The sequence below is a fragment of the Carcharodon carcharias genome, chromosome 12 (assembly GCF_017639515.1).
Source record: "Carcharodon carcharias isolate sCarCar2 chromosome 12, sCarCar2.pri, whole genome shotgun sequence".
In the NCBI taxonomy this organism is placed as follows: Eukaryota; Metazoa; Chordata; class Chondrichthyes; order Lamniformes; family Lamnidae; genus Carcharodon; species Carcharodon carcharias.
In genome coordinates, this window is record NC_054478.1 from 46,707,823 (window position 1) to 46,726,219 (window position 18,397).

Consider the following 18,397-nt stretch of genomic DNA (forward strand, 5'->3'; position numbering starts at 1 on the left):
TCAGTGGGATTCAGTCTCTTCATTTTAGCAGGGCCCCACAAAGGAAGAGATTGAAGACATGCTGTTTTCTGTTCTGAGATCAGCAGTGCTCAGTCAGTACATGACAACAATCAGCAATCTCCCGAGGAAAGAAGATGAACTGGTTGTTGCTGGGTTTCACAGCAGACAAGGTGTTAACCCAGCCACCAAAAGGGCATGAATCAGGCTCACATGATCCTGGTGTGGCATGAAAACTGGCCCACATCGCCAGGGTTGTGGGAAAAAGTGAAGGCTGGATCTGGGAGCGGGGAAAAAAGCAATAAGGTTGCTACCACTGATTTCAGTTACTTTAAAGTAATTGATTGACCAGAAGTGGCCATACAGAGCACATGGTTATCACTGATGGTTCAGTTAAAGGTGGATCTACACCATCAAGGCCAATGTAAGCAGAGCTGAGGAGGTTCTGGAGAAGCGCGGTCTTTTGTTGAAGATTAAACCTGTCAAGGTTCATTGGGGAGGAGCTGGTGTCAGATGAGAAGCAATGGCTAAATCTTTGAATGGAAAAGAGCTAGAATTTTACCTGAGATAGATCGGAGTTTCAATTGTGGCTGAAATTAGTGTCATATATGCTGAGTGAGCTTCCTAGTAAATCCTTTAGAAGACTATAATCTTTTAACTCCGAATAGGAATGTTACCAAATATGTGAAAATAACAGAAAAATATTTATAAACAACTAAAATAGTTTTAAACATAAGTCTGCAGTGATTAAGTAAGAGATTACAGCTTGAGGTCCTTTCGGATTCCCCAGGGTGGGATTTTCCAGCCATGCCCACTGCCTTGATCGTCCAGTCCTGCCGAAAATCAATGGACTGTTGGCCGCACATCTGTGATGTGTCCTGCCATGGCCGGGCCAGAAAATTCCAGCCTCTGTTTTGAACAAGGCCCTAAACATTCCTGGCTACTATGATAAAAGCAAAATACTGCAGATGCTGGAAATCTGAAACAAAAACAAAAATAGCTGGAAAGACTCAGCAGGTCTGACAGCATCTACGGAGAGGAACACAGTTAGCATTTCAAGTCCGTATGACTCTTCATCAGAACCTGTCATCCCTGGCTACTATGTCTGGCAGAGGCTCATCAATGAATTTTTTCATGCATTGATGTGCAGTGGAACGCTCTAAGTTCAAAAGATCTGAAAGACAGTCCAAAGTCTAAGCAGAGGTAATAGTTCAGTTCGCTCTGAATTTTGTTATAGTTATCTGAAGAAAGTGAGATGTGGACCTTGCCTGGAGCAATTATAATTCCGACTGGGCTTTAATCATAAAGCTCTGAAATATTCCCGTAAACCCTGCAGCTGCAGGTTCTGCTTGATTATTGTCCTCAATCTTAACCTCCTCTCCTTGCCTCCATCTCAAGCTGGTCATGCTCCCTCTTTTGAGATCCTTAGATCCTCTTTTCCTCAGATCCTCCCTTAATCACTTTCCATATCCACAGCCATCCCCCCCCCTTGATTTTACCATTTCATGTGGTCTTGCTACTCCCATTGTATCAATCAGATAAGGCCATCTCTGATCACGTCCTCTAAGACCCCACACCAGTAACTCCTTTTCACATCCTAATTCTACCTCCTTCTGACTTCAGCCCTGGAAAAATCTATTCCCCAATTCACTTACAATTCTACTTTCAAACTCCTAATGGTCTAGCCTTTGGCTCTCCATTCGCCACTACATTTTTGCAGCAACTGATTTGTTCAAGCTCACTCTCACCTCCATCCTTGATGCCCTTGTTACCCATTACCCTCATCACCCTGTCCATCTGCCTTGCATGGCCCTCATCTCTGCACTCAGCCTACAAACTATTGGTAAATGATTGCAACTCTGGCAGCGGCCACTGCGCCTTCTCTTTATCCTGGGACAGCCTGCCATTCCTCCATCTTTGTGCCTTGTAGAAGAAACATAGAACAAAAAAGGGATGCTCTCTGTCATAAAAACAGAAAATGCTGGAAAAACTCAGCAGGTCTGGCAGCATCTGTGGAGAGAGAAACATAGCTAATGTTTTGAGCCCAATAGAACTCTTCTTTGGAAATATTCTCTGTCAACCTGGCTGATGTCCAACTTCCACCACCTGATCAGACAAGGATAATGGGCATATAATGAAAGCAACCACCGGAAAAATTGTGGAGCAGATCTTTAGCATGTGTGACCAATGGGGGAAGCAAGTGCAGGCTGTTATTCACACTGACTTTGGTTTCAAAGCCTGTATTTTTTGAGACAGTGCCTAACTGAAAGAGGAACTAAAAGTTCAGGCTTCTGGGCAAGGGGGCTGTGACTTGGGGTTCCTAGCTGTAATGTGAGATTTCTTGGACATTAAACTGTGACCTCAGTTTGCTGGGGAAATGGAGGTTGATTGAAACTGAAAGCAAACCCACCTCTTTCAGAGATCAGGTTACAACAGGAGCAGTGCAGGGATGCTGTGGAGAGTTTTGTGTGTGTGAGACAGCTAAATTGTGGAAACCTGAAAGGTGGAAATAGCACCAGGGATAGTGGGGTAAAGTTACTGCTGTGGCTTCAGTTATTTTGCCAGAGCCATTCCTACAGTGCACATGTCACTGAGTATCGGATGAAGGTGACTTTGGGGAATCCACACCATCAAGCTTGGAGTGAGCCAATTCAAAGAGATTCTGCAGAAGTGCTCCCTTTTGGTGATGACCATATCCGTGAAACTCAAATGGAATAAAGCTGTTGTCAGAGGGGATTCAATGACCAAATGCTGCATGAGGAAAAGGAGTTGAACTTTACCTGAGGAAGTCAGAATTGTGAAGGACTTGGTGGCTGAAAGTGGTGCCATGTATATTTAGGGAATTTCCGGTAAATCTTTGTTGTATTGGCTACTTCAAATGTGATTCATGGCATCTATTGAATACAATTTGCTTGTTAATTTATGTTGCTTTTAATTTGATTGTTAAAGTATCAGTTAAGAAAAATAAAACATTGTCCATTGATTTCTTACATTTTTTTTTGGTCAGTTTAATTCTTTTAGGCCAGGGTTTGACATGCCCAGTGGCGTCGGCCATGTTCGGTGGCATGAGCAGACAATATGGCAATTTCACAACAGTGTGAAACCAGCTTGTGATCGTCTATTCAGCCTGCCAATGGCGGACTGCGTTTCCTGCCATCATACATCGGGAACCTCATTGTGATACATCAGCATACCGTTAGAAGGCCAGTCCGCCGGACTCATCCCACCCCCCCCACTGGATCATCCACCCACTTCAGTGGGAAAACACGCCGATGTGTTTCATAACAGCACATAAGCGACATGCACCTGATGGTCTGCACTTTGCTCGGGACTTCAAAGTTTGCTTCCCTACCTTGCTTCAGTCAGCACTCGTAGTCATCAGCACCAGGCTTCACAGGCAGCACCATATCACCTTTAAAGGGGCTCACAGGTAGGTCTCTACCTACCAGATCAGCCATATGTGGGTGACTTTTCAATGACTGGAGGGCAAGGTCTTGCTTGGGGATGGGGGAGAAGTGGCCTCAGGCAAGAGAAGAGGCTGCAGGATGAGAGCTGTACTGGGGAAGGGGGGTGTCCCAGGGTGTGTGAGGGGGGAGGCACATGTTGATCCTTGCAAGTGGCCTCAAAATGGTGAGGTCTGAGGAGCCAGTCTCCAGAGGAGATGAGGCCAGATGATCATGTGAGGGTGTGTGTTTGAGAATGGGTGGCGATGTCTCTGGAGCTGGCAGTGAGTGAGATGCCAGTGAATGGGCGATGGGCCTGAGTGTGTGAGTTTAAAGTGATGAGGTGGTTGCCATACCCTGGCTGCACAGATGAGATCATTCTTCCTCTATCTCCATTGGATGGCTAACCTCTTCTGTGCAGCATTGGCACTGACCACTGCTACCATTGCCTACCAAACTGGTGTGGTAATGTAGCTGCCACTCCTGCGGCCAGAGCACGGGTACAGGACATCACAGCAGGCCCCCACGGCATCCAAAAGGTGCTTGAGGGCTGCGGTCTTCTTGCGTTCTGGGGCCATGTCTTTTTGGCTGCAGTCCTGGCCTGAAAGCACAGAGCACGGCTGTACTTTAAATGTGGTGCCTCGCATGATGAAGCGGTGAGGCCATGGCATGGGTGAATGAGAGCCCACCCGCCATGGAAACAGCTTGTTGCCGTGGAATGCATAAGTAATGCATCATTTTACCCGCCCATTACCACACTTAGTGCAAATCTGGGATGACTCTGCCCTTAGTTTGTTGGTGTCCACTGGGATCATGACAAAATCTAAGTCTCATCCGGGATCCAAATCGAATTTAGCTATATAAAACGGGTTCACTGGAATTTTCCAGAATTTAAACAAACAAGATGTCACCTTTGCTTTTGCTTAATTCATTCAGGAGTCAGCTTGAGCACTTTTAATTCTCAATCCTTTTTGGAGAGAAAGGACTTGTCCTTTAGTGCCTTGGAACAGTTGTCAAAAGACAATGTGAACGCTGTAGCAGAGAAGCTGAGGATCAGGCAAAGGCATCTGCAATTCAGATTCTAAGGGAATACACTAGGGTAAATAATTAATATTTGTTTGTGCAAGTGATGTGTTATCTGCTAAAGATACTGTTAAATGGTTGTTGCTGTTGGCTTGTTGATGGATCTTGGCCAAGAGGTCACAGTGATGGGGCATCCAATATAGCTGGTAAGGTGGGGAATGGTGGATTCATGGTGGGGAAGGAATGCTCCCTTAAGGAAAGTGGAGCCTCAGCAGGTACCTCAAATGAAAGGGTAACAGCTGTATCATCCTGCCTTTTACTCCTCTGGTACCATCTAGATGCCCAATGGCAATGGCTACATCTCATGATGACAATATTGTGAAGGAAACATCAGGTGACCATGAATTTGAGACACAGTCCATTGTATACTGAATGGGTCCCCCCTTAGCAGCCGCAGCAGTGGAAGCATTGCTTAAGCTAATGTTCTACTCCATGATGCTTTTGGTGGCTATGTAGCTTTCATTATACACCCATTGTTCCACATTTTGTGGTGAATGAGGATCATCATCCAGCTGTAGAGGGAATATTCCTTGTTTTCCAGCAGCAAACCTCTGGTTTTTCTGGAGGTCTGAAGATGGTGCAAATGACAGGTTGTTCCAGTATGAAGACATTGTGGCTGCGACCAGAATAACGGGCATTCACTGACATTATGATCTGTCCATGATAGCACATCAGCTGCACATTGATGGAATGATAGCCCTTGTGGTTCCTGTGCCTCGCCTCATTGATATCGCGTGGGCTATTTCAAGTGATCATCTGGCTATGATTAGTTAGATAAGATGGAGTGAGCAGCTAGACCACTTGTCTACTATATCCTTTCAAGTCTACATCCCTTGGACATAAGGGAGTGGAGATGAATCATAGAATCATAAAATGGTTATGACACAGAAGATCATAAAAAGGGGAATGGCCAGGGTGTGAGAGAGTAATGGGTTTATTGGGGACACTGGTATCAAAGGTGGAGATGAGGGTGCAGTTGAGCAAATCAGTAGCTTCAGAAATGTTGTAACGAAAGTAGGGCTAAGACTAGACAACTGGAATTTTGAAAGTGCAGTTGTAAATAAATTAAGGATAGCTTTTTTTTTCCAAGGATCAATCCAGAAGGAGGTAGATTTGGGGCATAGAGCATGGATGTGGTGACAGTGATACAAGGAAGTGCTCAGGGTTGGCCTTATCTGTGATTGATACAATGGGAGTAGCAAGACCATGTGAGATGACAAAATCAAGGAGGTGGCTGAGACTACGGATTCGGAAGTTTACATGGAAGGAGAGATTAAGGGTGTATAAGAGGACAGTGAAAGTGCATGATGAATTGACATGGAGGCAAAGACAGGAGGCTAAGGTTGAGGTAGGTAATTGAGCAGAGCATACACTGTGGGAGTTAATGTTTGCTAACAGCAAACAGTGCTGCAGTGTTTCAAAATTTTGCAATAAAAATCTAGTCAGGTCAAGGCAATGTCCAAATCCTGGTAACAACATTCAGAGTGAACAGAACTAACAACAGGGAACTAGAAATGGAGTCATCTATGAAATCGCTCTCCTTAGATTTTGGTCTGTATTTTAAATAATTTGAACTCTTCATAGAGCGCTCCACAGAACATCAGTGCATGAAAAATTTGATTGACGAGAATCTGCCAGATATAGTAGCCAGGTAAGGCATGTTCAGGGTCCTGTTCAAAACTGAGAAATCAGAAAAGATGTTGAGCTAGATAGTCTCTTACTTATTCAATAGAAACCTATTTTTAAATCTACCTTTAGTTACTTATAAATGTTTTTCTTTAATTTATACATTGACTTGCAGCAGTTGGTAATGCGCTTGCTCTCAGATATCAGATGATGATTTATAAATTCAGGTATGCAGCGCCTGTTTGTCGGGAGCTAACTGGCCTACTAACTCCTTGATATAGCAAGCAGGAAGAGTGTAAACATTACCAGCCAAAAGAGCACCTCCTGGAAAATTGGGAAAGAAAAACAAATCATTGTATAGGCCGAAAACCTGTTTGGGGACTCCCAGTAACAGATTGGTTTGTCCTGAGGCAACCGGCAGTGAAACCAGACCTTAAGATCACCAGCCACCAAAAAGATGAAAAAGGTTTGAAAATTTACTCACCTGAATATGGAATCTCAGGTGTTCGGGATGAGGGTAGGGGGGTGGGGGAGGAAGCAAATTTTAAGTTTCAGCTCACACTTTCTAGCTACATCAATATTTGGACATTGTCCCCTTGTTGTTCCATATTAGATGTCTAATGGAGAAAGGATCATCACACAATCAGGCAGTTTGTTAATATTTCATGAGCATGAAATATTTTAAAGGTGCAGCATTAAATTTGTGAAGCAAGAATAAAGGAGACGTAAATTAATATAAATTTTGATGCAGCCATATTTCAATCCTTTATTTAATTACCATATTTGCACATGTGCACTGCACTAAATTACCATTACTTTAGTTGAACAAAAGTAAACTTCCAACTAATTTCATTAAATAACTATGTTTTGTATTTAATTTATAAAGATTGGGTAGAAACCCATTGCAGTGAATGGCTGCAATTTGAAATTAATGAATTAATTTGCAGGGCAAACATCTAGCTGGCAGAGAAATGGATGCCATTGACCTCTCTGTGTATCTGGTGTCAATTGGAGGTTACCACATCTCCATAGATGTTGCAGGTACCATGAATACCAGAGGAGGGAAGAGGGAAAAGTAACACCGGAAAGCCTCTCACTGATCTGCATCACCAGCCAAGGAGATGTTTTCAGTGGAACTCAATCAGCCTATGTAAGACAGGCCATTTTACAGAACAAGGGGGCAGTTTGATCGGCACCTTGCTGCTACCGACAGAATTGTGAGTCGCTTTATATAGTTTCTGAAAGGACGCAACTGAGGAAATACCTAGCAACAGATTGGCATCCCCAGTCTTTCTCCCTCTGATGACGCAGATCATGTTTAGGGCAGGCAGCAGTAATATTTTAATAACATTTTGACTCCTAGTGATGCACAGAATGCATGCTGGGGAATTCTGAAAACTACACAGATATGTTTGAAAGCTCTTCACAGATATGACAGATCGAAACTGATATGATAGTTTAACTGTGGCCTAATAAAAGTGGCCTAATAAAACTAATGAGTTTAACTTCACTTTATCTAAGCACAATATGGTTCCTCTCCCCCATTTACAATGTTCCCTCATTTTGTTTGGTTATTCATGCCTCCTAGAACTAGTACAGTCTATGCCTGTAAATTCCAAGTCATTTTTCAATCATGTTGCAGTGCTTTTCGAGTGAAATTCTGTAGTGAACAGGAGCACAAAGTTCAATGTGGGAGAACGATTGTTGAGGCAACTTTTGGGGAACCAGACAGTTGCAAATCCATTTATCATTTTGCATCCCCTTTTCTTTATGGTTAAAAAAAATCAATCAATTGGAAGCATAAAAGTGCATAAAATTAACCAGAATAATTGAACTTAAATGCAAAATCTCTAACAATGCTCTCAATTCCCCTTAGAGATGTACCATCTTCTGCCTTTAGCATCGACATTTCACTCTTGAAATGCTAATGAGTAAATGTGGATGAGGTCTTAGCATGTAGGGTGTGAAGGAAATTTGCATTTTTAGATAAGTGAAGAAGTTGTTTGGGGTTCAAAAGGATGGTAAGATGTTTACAACTAACAAGATAAATAGGGCAAAGTTATGATGTTTATTTTTTCCCAAAAGGTACTGACCATATTGGCAACTTGAAAAATTGTGATATTATGGGAAAAGTACATTTCCAAAGACATATAGAACAATGTAATTTACAGATTAAAGAGAGAAGCATATATAAAGAAGGAAGGAAGGTGATGTTGTGGGGCCATATAAGAACTAAAAGGAGTGCGTGAAACAGCCTTGGGGAAGCCTATAGCCATGTTTGCAAAAGTCTGCTGTATCCAGTAACTAAAGTTGGAGAAAAGCCTTTGGAATGCTACTGTTGAGCGGGTGTTGTGGTAAACGTGATGGCTTGCTATTTAAATTAAAAATCTATTTTGGACAGTTGCCTTAAAGGGGTTGTGTAGTTGGGGGTCAGGTAGTAATTTTGGGATTTTTGAAATTATTAAGTAACTGTAATCTTATGTATGTGCTTGAAATCTTTTCTTTTGTTAATAAATGTTTTAATTTAGTTTTTAATATCTAAAGGTGTTGGTGGATTCATTACTTCTGAATTCAGTGCCCAAATCTTCTCAAATTAAATACAAATTGCAAAACTATTGTGATCATGTAGCCAAGTTTCCTAGTGGATTTGGTCTGCATGGCACACAACACCTGCCACGTCATGACATTAGACAAGCCCAAAAAACCCCATCTAGACTCTGAACACCCAACAAAACAGAAAGAGGTTTAGAGAGGGATCTCCAGAGCTTAAAGCCTTGTCAGTCAAAGGATTAACATCAAGGGTGTGCAAGAGGCCAGAAATAGGGGAGGGCAGATATCTTGAGAGATTGTAGGGCTTGAAGAGGTTACAGAATCAGGGATGGAAGAGACGGGATGGAGGGATTTGAAAACGAGCATAAGAGCAGAGCTGATGATGATTGAAGGATAGATATTTGCTAGGACACCAGGGATAACTCCCCTTCTCTACTTTGAAGTAGTGCAATGGTATGTTTTGCATCCAGCTGAGGGAACAGATTTGGCCTCAGTTTAATGTCTCATCTGAGCTCAAACAGTGCCTCCAAGAATGCAGCACTCACACAATACTGCACTGAAGTGACAGCCCAGATTTTTGATATCAAATTTTGGATTGGTGCTTAAACCCGGAAGCTTTTGACTCAGTGGTGAGATTGCTACCAAATTAATTCAACTGGAGGCGTGGAGATGAGGAGATGGGGATGAGGAGAATTTTTTCTCTCAGAAGGTCTTTGGTCTGTAGAATTCTCTCCTTCAGAGAGCAGTGGAGGGAAGGTCATTGAATATTTTCAAGGCCGAGTTAGTTGGAATCTTGATTGCCAAGAGAATCAAAGGGGGTAGACAGGAAAGTAGAATTGAGGCCAAGGTCAGATCCGTCATGATCTTATAAAGTGGCAGGACAGGTTCAAGGGGCAGAATGGTCTACACCTGCTCCTAAATCACATATGTTTGTATGTGTGTTTACAAAGATCCATTGTTGCCTGAGAAAACCAAAGAGCTGGCATGGGTCAGAGGAAGGGCAGCTGGCAGCTTAAACTAACAGTTGACTTCTGTTTTGGGCTAAAGTTATCCAGTATTAGAGCCAGGGAAGCAATGTGTTGGATCTTGTGGATCTTCGTCGCAAACTTGTTGTAAACAGTGGTCAAGTTGACACTATAAATAGAGTTGATCAGCAGACACTTCTTAGGTGGAAAATAGTACGTTTATTTACAAAAGTACTCAACAGCAACTACATGTGTGCTTTCACTTCAAACCCCATCTCTACACTACCGACTACTAACTACAGAGGTAGCCCATGCTACTCTTCTATTGGTTACTCAAGATCATGTGATCTTCCTTAACAAAATTTTTCTTAAAGGTATGTTACACATTAGATAAAATTATAATTACCACACAATGGAAAGGAGGAGATTAGGGGGAAAGGAGTAAGTGGTGGCACTGGATGAATAAGAATAGACATGCACAGTGGTTAGGAAATTGCTTGTCTTGGAACCATGTAAATAAGCTTATGAAGTATCAGCCCAGGTGCTCAAATTTTAGAGAGCGGCTCAAATCCATGACCTTCCACCTTAGAGGTAAGACTGTTATCATTGAGCCAATGCTGACTCATTACTCCTAGCATCTTAATATTCATTTCTCTTTTCCCTATTTTTCTCCGTTCCTATCCTGATTGTTTGGTGGGCTCTGGCAGCACTCCAGTAAACTGGTCAATCCTCACATGTAAGCCAAGATAAAGATGATTAGCAGGCTATTTAACCACAGAGGAGTGGAAATCAAAAATAAGATGAATGTTGTCCTTACAGAACACATTCCACCAGCAGGCAAATAGCAATTGGGAATGGAAACCCCAACCAAGTCTGTCGAGGCTAATTCTAATGTCTTTATAACCATCTGACTAACATTCGATAATGCAGTATAGTTCAAGGATTGAAACTGGGATCTTTCTAGCCTTTATAGCTCAGTACCACACAGAAATCTTCCAGCAGGTGCTGGCTGAAGGGTAAGTTGTTAAATCTCTGCAGGCATCATTTGCCACAGATACACAAATTGAACTTTAGTGAATAGAACTTTTTGATATAAATTTTCTATATATGAAAAAAATAAATACATATAAAATATACTTTTTGTAGTTTTTTTTAGCTTGATTATATTATTGTATCGCAGAATACTATCAACTCATCAGTCACAATAACAGGGAAGTTGGACTTGGGCTCATGGCCTGTAATACAGCTAAAACTCTGATAAATTTTCACTCAGTGTATCAGCAATATAGCAGTATGATGAGGCTGAAAAAGAAAAATGATAATATTATGTACATATCACATGTAACAATCCTACAAAGTCGCAATCATCATAATTACTGATATGATTGATCAAATATTGGTGAGAAGAAATGTTCCAAATAATTAGTGGGTAGATAGATGATACAGCTTCTGTTAAAGTTAACACAAGAACTATGAGCAAGAGTAGGTCATTCGGTCCCTTGAGCTTACTCTGCTATTCAATAAGATCATGGCTAATCTGATTGTGGCCTCAGCTCCACTTTATTCTGTGCCCCCATTAACCCTTGACTCCCTTAAAAGCCACATGCTTTATTTACTGTTTTGAAATCACACAACATAGCAATATCTGTGACATGAATTTTCCCTTTGCTGATGTCAGTTTGAATCTGGCACTAAGTCAATGGGATTGCAGTGGTCAAATAACAATAGTGCCATTAAGCAGGGAAAGCAGCTCATCACATTGCCTTATTCTGGCAGAAAAAAATCCAGGAAGTAAAAACCACTCAACTATTCAATTTTAAGGATAGCGAACCAAATGATTGGGACTTACACATGGGATTTATTTGGAAGCTAAAATATCATAACTTTTAAAAAAAAAAAGCAGTTGTGCAATTTCTTCTCATGTTGGAGAAATTTGACATTCAACAAATTTAAAATTAAACTTTCACGGTCAGTGATGCTATTAGCAGTTAATTAAAAGTGTACACCATTAAAAATCCAGTAAAACTTCATTAAATGAGGTGTAACTTTTTCTGGGGATTTTACTACAATTCTGAGAGGCGGGGAACCCAGGTTGGTGCTCAGGTTGTTGCCACATTGACTGCTGCACAGGAACAGGCTCTGGAAATCAGGGTGGCGCATTTTTAAGGCAGAGCTAGATCAATTCTTGATAAGCAAGAGGGTGAAAGATTGTCAGGGGTGGGTGGGAATGTAGAGTTGAGGTTGCAGTCAGGTCAGCCATGATCTAAATGAAAGGCTGAGCAGGCTGGAGTGGCCAAGTGGCCTACTCCTGCTCCTATTACATATGTCTGTCTGTTTGTATGCATGGTCCATTGGCATATGCACTGGAGAGAAGGGACTAACACATATATCTGGTGCCAGCATTAATATCACACTGCATTTGGCGTATAACATTTACTCGTGCTGAATTGATCTAGCAAGCCTGCTCACTCTGTCAGCAGTTGACACAGGATTGAGGCAAACCTCTCCTTAGTGGCTCAAGGCCTCATGAAATTCAGTCAAGTGCTGTGCAGCTCTTGGCTAGCAGGGAAGTGAGGGTGGGTCATGAGAGGGAAGGTGGAAGAAAGACATGTGGAAATGGGAACTCTTCCCAGCGTGCTCTCATTGCTCATCCCTTCAACTTCCCGCTCCCCATGACAGTATTCCTCATGCTGCCTCCTGCCATGGTGCAAAGCAGTGCAATATTTGGGGGGATCCAACACTCAGAGGACATTTGTCACCAGCATCTCACCTGTCAGAGCAGGGAATCGAGCAGCCTGCCGCCGGCTCTGTTGAAGCTACAGGGTTTGCACCAAATAGGAGTAATAGGAAGCAGAACAGAAAGGTAGGCCAGGATTTCATGTGGGCAATGGAAGTCTCGCCCACCGATTGGAGAACCATTGGGAATCCTGTGTCCCTTTTCTCCAGGAGGCCTGATGCTATTCCAAGGTAATCAGGCACTTGGCTGGGTTGTGTCGGGCCTCCCATTGGATTAAGCCCCAGGTAGAGGAGTGCCAACTAATCGTAAGCCAGCAGTTCTCCAGTAATGGCAGCACTTTTAGAGATAGTAGCCACTGCCATTACTATAGTGGGGCCTAGCATGAGGATCGCTGATGGATTCCCCATTCAAAGGTGAGTATAAGTGGAATGAGGGTCCTGGGAAGGGGAGTCACCAGTCATTGGGGGGAGGGGGTTCTTAAGCAAGGGCAGGGGGTGGATTCCTCTAGGCACACCTTTCCAATGTCAGGCCCCTTGATTGGGCACAGTGTGTGCATGATAAAAGTACCCACAAATAGGCCACTGGAAAACCTGACAGGCAGTCCATGTGCTGTAGGTACACCCGCAGTGCTGTTAGGAACAGAGTCCCAGGATTTTGACCCAGCAATAGTGAAGGAGTGGTGACATAGTTCTAAGTCAGGACGGTCTGTGGCTTGGAGGGGAACATACAAGTGGTATTGGTCGCATGCATCTCCTGCCCTTGTTCTTCTAGGTAGTAGAGATGGTGGATTTGGAAGGTGCTGTCGAAGGAGCCTTGGTGAGTTGCTGTAGTACATCTTGTAGATGGTACATGCTGCTGCCACTGTGTGTCAGTGGTGGAGGGAGTAAATGTTTAAGTTGTGGATGGGATGCCAATCAAGCCGGCTGCTATGTCCTGGATGTTGTCAAGCTTCTTGAATGTTGTTGCAACTGCACTCATCCAGCCAAGTGGAGAGTATTTCATCACACTCTTGACTTGTGTCTTGTAGATGGTGGACAGGATTTATGGAGTCAGGAAGTGGGTTACTTGCTGCAGAATTCCCAGCCTCTGACCTGCTCTTGTAGCCACAGTATTTATATGGCTAGTCCAGTTCAGTTGCTGGTCAATGGTAACCCCCAAGATGTTGATAGTGGGGAGATTCAGTGATGGTAATGCCAATAATGTTAAGGGGAGATGGTTGGATTCTCTCCTGTTGGGGATGATCAATGCCTGGCCCTTGTGTGGTGTGAATGTTACTTGCCACTTATCAGCCCAAATCTGACTGCCATCCAGCTCTTGCTGCATTTGAACATTGACTGTGTCAGTACCTGAGGAGTCGGGAATTGTGCTAAAACATGTGCAGTCATCAGCTAACATCCGCACTTCTGACTTTATGATGGAGGGAAGGTGAAGGTGAAGAAGCTGAAGATGGTTGGGCCTAAGACCCAACCCTGAAGAACTTCTGCAGTGATGTCCTGCGACTGGGCTAACTGACCTCCTTCCTTCGTGTTAGGTATGACTGCAGCCAGAGGGGAGCTTGCCCCCGCTTCCTAGTAACTTAAGTTTTGCTAGGGCTTTTTGACGCCATGCTTGGTCAAATGCTGCTTTGATTGATAAGGACAGTCACTCTCATCTCACCTCTTGATTCCAGCTCCTGTATTCGTGCTTGGACCAAGGCTGTAAGGAGGTCAGAAGCTGAGTGGCCCTGGCGGAACCCAAACTGAGCATCAGAGAGCACATCTTTACTGAGTAAGTGTCAGCTGATAGCATTGTCGATAAACCCTTCCATCAATTTGCTGAGTAGATGAAGAGGTGGGAATTGAATGGGTTGGATTTATCCTGCTTTTTTTTGTGAACTGGGCATACCTGGCAATTTTCCATATTGCTGAGTAGATGCAGGTGTTGTAGTTGTACTGGAACAGCTTGGCTAGGGGCACGGCTAGTTCTGCACAAGTACAAGTCTACAGTACTATTGCCAGAATGCTGTCAGGGCCCATCGCCTTTGCAATAACCAGTGCCTTCAGCCGTTTCTTGATACCATGTGGAGTGAATTAAATTGGCTGAATACTGGCATCTGTGATGCTGGGGACCTCCGGAGGGTGCCGAGATGGATCATCCATCTGGCTGAGGATAGCTGCAAATACTTCATCTTTGTCTTTAGCACTGATATGCTGGGCTATTCTGCTTATGGTGTTTGGCATGCCAGTAGTCCTGTGCTGTAGCTTCACCAGGTCAATATCACATTTTTAGGTATGCCTGGTGCTGTTCCTGGCATGTCCTCCTGCACTCTTCATTGCACCAGGTTTGATCCCCTAGTTTAATATTAATGGTAGTGTTGGGGTTATGCCAGGCCATGAGATTGTGGTTGTTGTTGAATGCAATACTGCTGCTGCTGATGACCCACAGCACCTCATGGATGGCCAGTTTTGAGTTGCTAGACCTGCTTGAAACCTTTCCATTTAATATGATAGTTGTGACAAACATGATGTTGAGTATCCTCAATGTGAAGACAGGACTTTGTCTCCACAAGGACTGTGTGATGGTAATTCCTTGCAATACTGTCACAGACAGATGCATCTGTGACAGGAAGATTGGTGAGGATGAGGCCAAGTAGGCCTTTCCCTCTTCTTTGTTCCGTTACCACCTGCCGCAAACCCAGTCTAACAGCTATGACCTTTAGGGCCCAGTCAGCTCAGTCAGGGGTGATGCCACCACTTGATGATAGAGATTGAATTCCCCCACCCCAGAGTCCATTCTGCACCCTTGCCACCCTCAATGCTTCTTCCAATATTAATGTGAGGAGTATTGATTCATCAGCTGACTGGAGCAGGGTTTGAGGAGGGGGAGGGGGAGGGGGAGGTGCACAATAGATGGTAATCAGCAGGAGGTTATCTTGCCTAAGTTTGACCTGATGCCATGAGATTTCATGGGGTCCACAGTCAATGTTAGGACTTCAAGGGCAACTCCTTCCCAACTGTATACCACTGTGCCATCACCTTTGGTGTGTCTGCCCTGTTGGTGGGACAGGACATACCCAGGGATGGTGATGGTGGTTTCTGGAATATTGTGGGGTATGATTCGGTGAATATGACTACGTCAGGCTATTGCTGGACTAGTATGTAGGACAGCTCCCCCAATTTTGGCTCAAGACCCCACATGTTAGCAAGGAGGAGTTGGCAGAGTCGACATAGCTGGTTGTGCCATTGTTGTTTCCGGCGTCTAGGTTGATGCCAGGTGGTCTATCCAGTTTCATTCTTTTTTGACTTTGTAGTCGTTTGATACAACTGAGTTGCTTCCTAGGCCATTTCAGAGGGTATTTAAGAGTCAACCACATTGCTGTGGGTCTGGAGTCACATGTAAGCCAGACCAGGTAAGGGCGGCAGATTTCTTTCCCTTAAGGGCATCTGTGAACCAGATGGGTTTTTACATCAATCAGTTCATGGTCACCATTATTGAGACTAGCTTTTAATTTGTTACAATCCAAGATTAGACCCCCAATTTTGTGTTACAGTCCCAGATGAAACTCCCAAATTTGTTACCATCCGGTTAGGGGCCAGTAACTTGTTATTTTAAAGTGGACATTATTGGAAATCCCAGTTACTAAGAGTAAAAAAGCCACATATGCCATGGTTTTAATCAAGCAGAAGAAGAATCTTCACTAGAGTCAACCAAGCAAGCACTCAATATTATCTATTTCATACTCTAACATCCAGAATTAACATGAGACAAACATGAATAAACTGGCAAACTGTTGTCAAAGACACACAAACTTCACATTAAATGACAAACACAACCAAGAAAGGCCCCCCGAATTTCTCAGAAACCCACCCAAACACCGGTCATCTCTGTGAGACACAGAGGTTCTTTGAGCAACGCCAGTTCCTCTCTTTCCACGAGCTAGTTTGATCCCCAGCTGACAGCAGTTCTACTCCATCCAATTTCCAGGGTACAACCCTCACCTCATCTGGAGTATTGGGTCCATTCTGGGCACCATACTTGAGGAAGGTTTGAAGGCATTGGATAGAGTGCAGAGGAAATTCACAAGAATGATTTCAGCGATAAAGAACTGTAGCTATGATGATAGATTGGAGAGGTTGGAACTGTTTTCCTTGGAGAAAAGAAGGCTGAGATGAGACTTGATAGAGGTATTCAAGATCCTGAGGGGCATGGACAGGTTAAATAGTGAGAAACTGTTCAAACTCAAGATAGCATCAAGAACTAAAAGGCACAGATTCAAAATAATTGGCAAAATGAGTAAAAGTGATGTGAGGAAAATTTTTCTCACCGATTGAGATGTTCAGAAGGGATTGTTATCTGGAAAGATAGAGCGTGCAAGGTTACTGGGATAAGGCAGGGGAGTGAGACCAGGTAGAATGCTCTTTCAGAGAGCCAGCACAGATATGAAGGGCTGAACGGCCTCCTTCTGCACTGTAAAGATTCTGTGATTCTGCAAAAAGGCACATTATTCCAAATCTCTCTCAAATTTATTCCTAGGTCCAGCCTTCTTTGTCTTCTTCTCCAGCTGAGCTGACCTACTACTGAGACTGTGTCCCCATTTGTTGATCAGGCTATATTCCAGCATCTAAACACAAGCATGTTCCCAGATCCTCAGCCACACCGCTGCCGATGACTGCTTCTCACGGAACAGCCAACTGCATCTCAGTTTCACTGAGCTGACACTGTCTTCAGGCTTTTTCTGTGTCTGAGCACCCCAGCTGCTAACAACAACTGTTCCAGGGCTCCTCAACAGCATGGAGCAATCCAGGTTCCAGGGTTTCCCCGAGACCCAGCTGCACTAAGCTAATACTGCTCCAGGGCTTCCCTGATACCCAGCTGCACTGAGCTAATACTGCTCCAGGATTTCCCTGAGACCCAGGTGCATTGAGCTAATAGTGCTCCAGGGCTTCCCTGAGACCCAGCTCTTAGCAGCATGAGCTACCGATGGCTCCTGAGGCTGCTCTGAGCCCCAGACCTCAGCAGCTCGGACCCAATTGCAGCACTTCAGTTGCATGGAGCTGACTCTCCTCCCTGTCTTCTCCTGACTCGCTTGTCACGAGGGCTTGTTTTCACACCATACCCCAGTCCTGCAGTAGCTGTTTTCATGCCTTCTCTGGGTAAGTTATCCTTATATATGCAAGGCCTTTGCCCCCTTCCCCCTTTACTGCTCTCTGTGCTTGTGCTGGAACTCCCAGGCATGCCGAGAATTGTAGTGCTTGGCCTCCATCAGGAAAACCCACAAATCCAACAATACCTATTCTCTCACAAATTCCAGATTGCTCAACCGAATTTAAATTACACTCGCTGCCATGGAGGGATTGGAATCCATGTTCCCAGAACATAAGCCTGGAATTCTGGATTACTAGCCTCGTGACATAACCACTAAACCCCCATTCCCACAGACATATCATTATTTTGGAGATCTCTGTTAGGTCAATATGCAATCTTTTTTTTTTCAAGAGAAAATAGACCCAACCTATTCATCCTTCCCTGGAATGTATACCCATGCATTTCTGGCTACTAGAACTGCACATTTGCTCAAAGTATAATCTAAGGTTAAATACAGGTTGAGCATAATTTCTCTACTTTTCAATTCTATTCCTCTGGATATAAAGCCTGGTGCTTGATTTGCTTTTTTTTAAATGACCTTGGTAACCTATAGCACAACTTTTAGCATTTTGTGTATTTGTGTTTTGAGATCTCTTTGTTCCTCTCCCCACTTAGACTTGCACCTGCCAAATAATAATTCGCCATCCCATTCTTCCTACCAAAATGTACTACCTAACATTTATGTGTTGAACTTCATTTGTCAATTATTTGCCTATTTTTCAATTTTACCATTGTCCTCCTGTAATATGTTGCAGTCCTCAATATTAAATGTCTCTCCCCACCACCTGACACCTCCCCCCCACCAATTTCATCTCTGTCTCTAATTTACAAATTGTGCTTTTGTTTCCAAAGTCCAACTTGTTAATGTAAAT

The 18,397-nt window shown here is 43.5% G+C and overlaps 1 pseudogene; it reads left to right on the forward strand.

The window, feature by feature from the left end:
* The first annotated feature begins 6,037 nt into the window (after positions 1-6,037).
* LOC121284668 overlaps positions 6,038-18,397 on the forward strand; it is an 83,977-nt pseudogene continuing 71,617 nt past the window's right edge.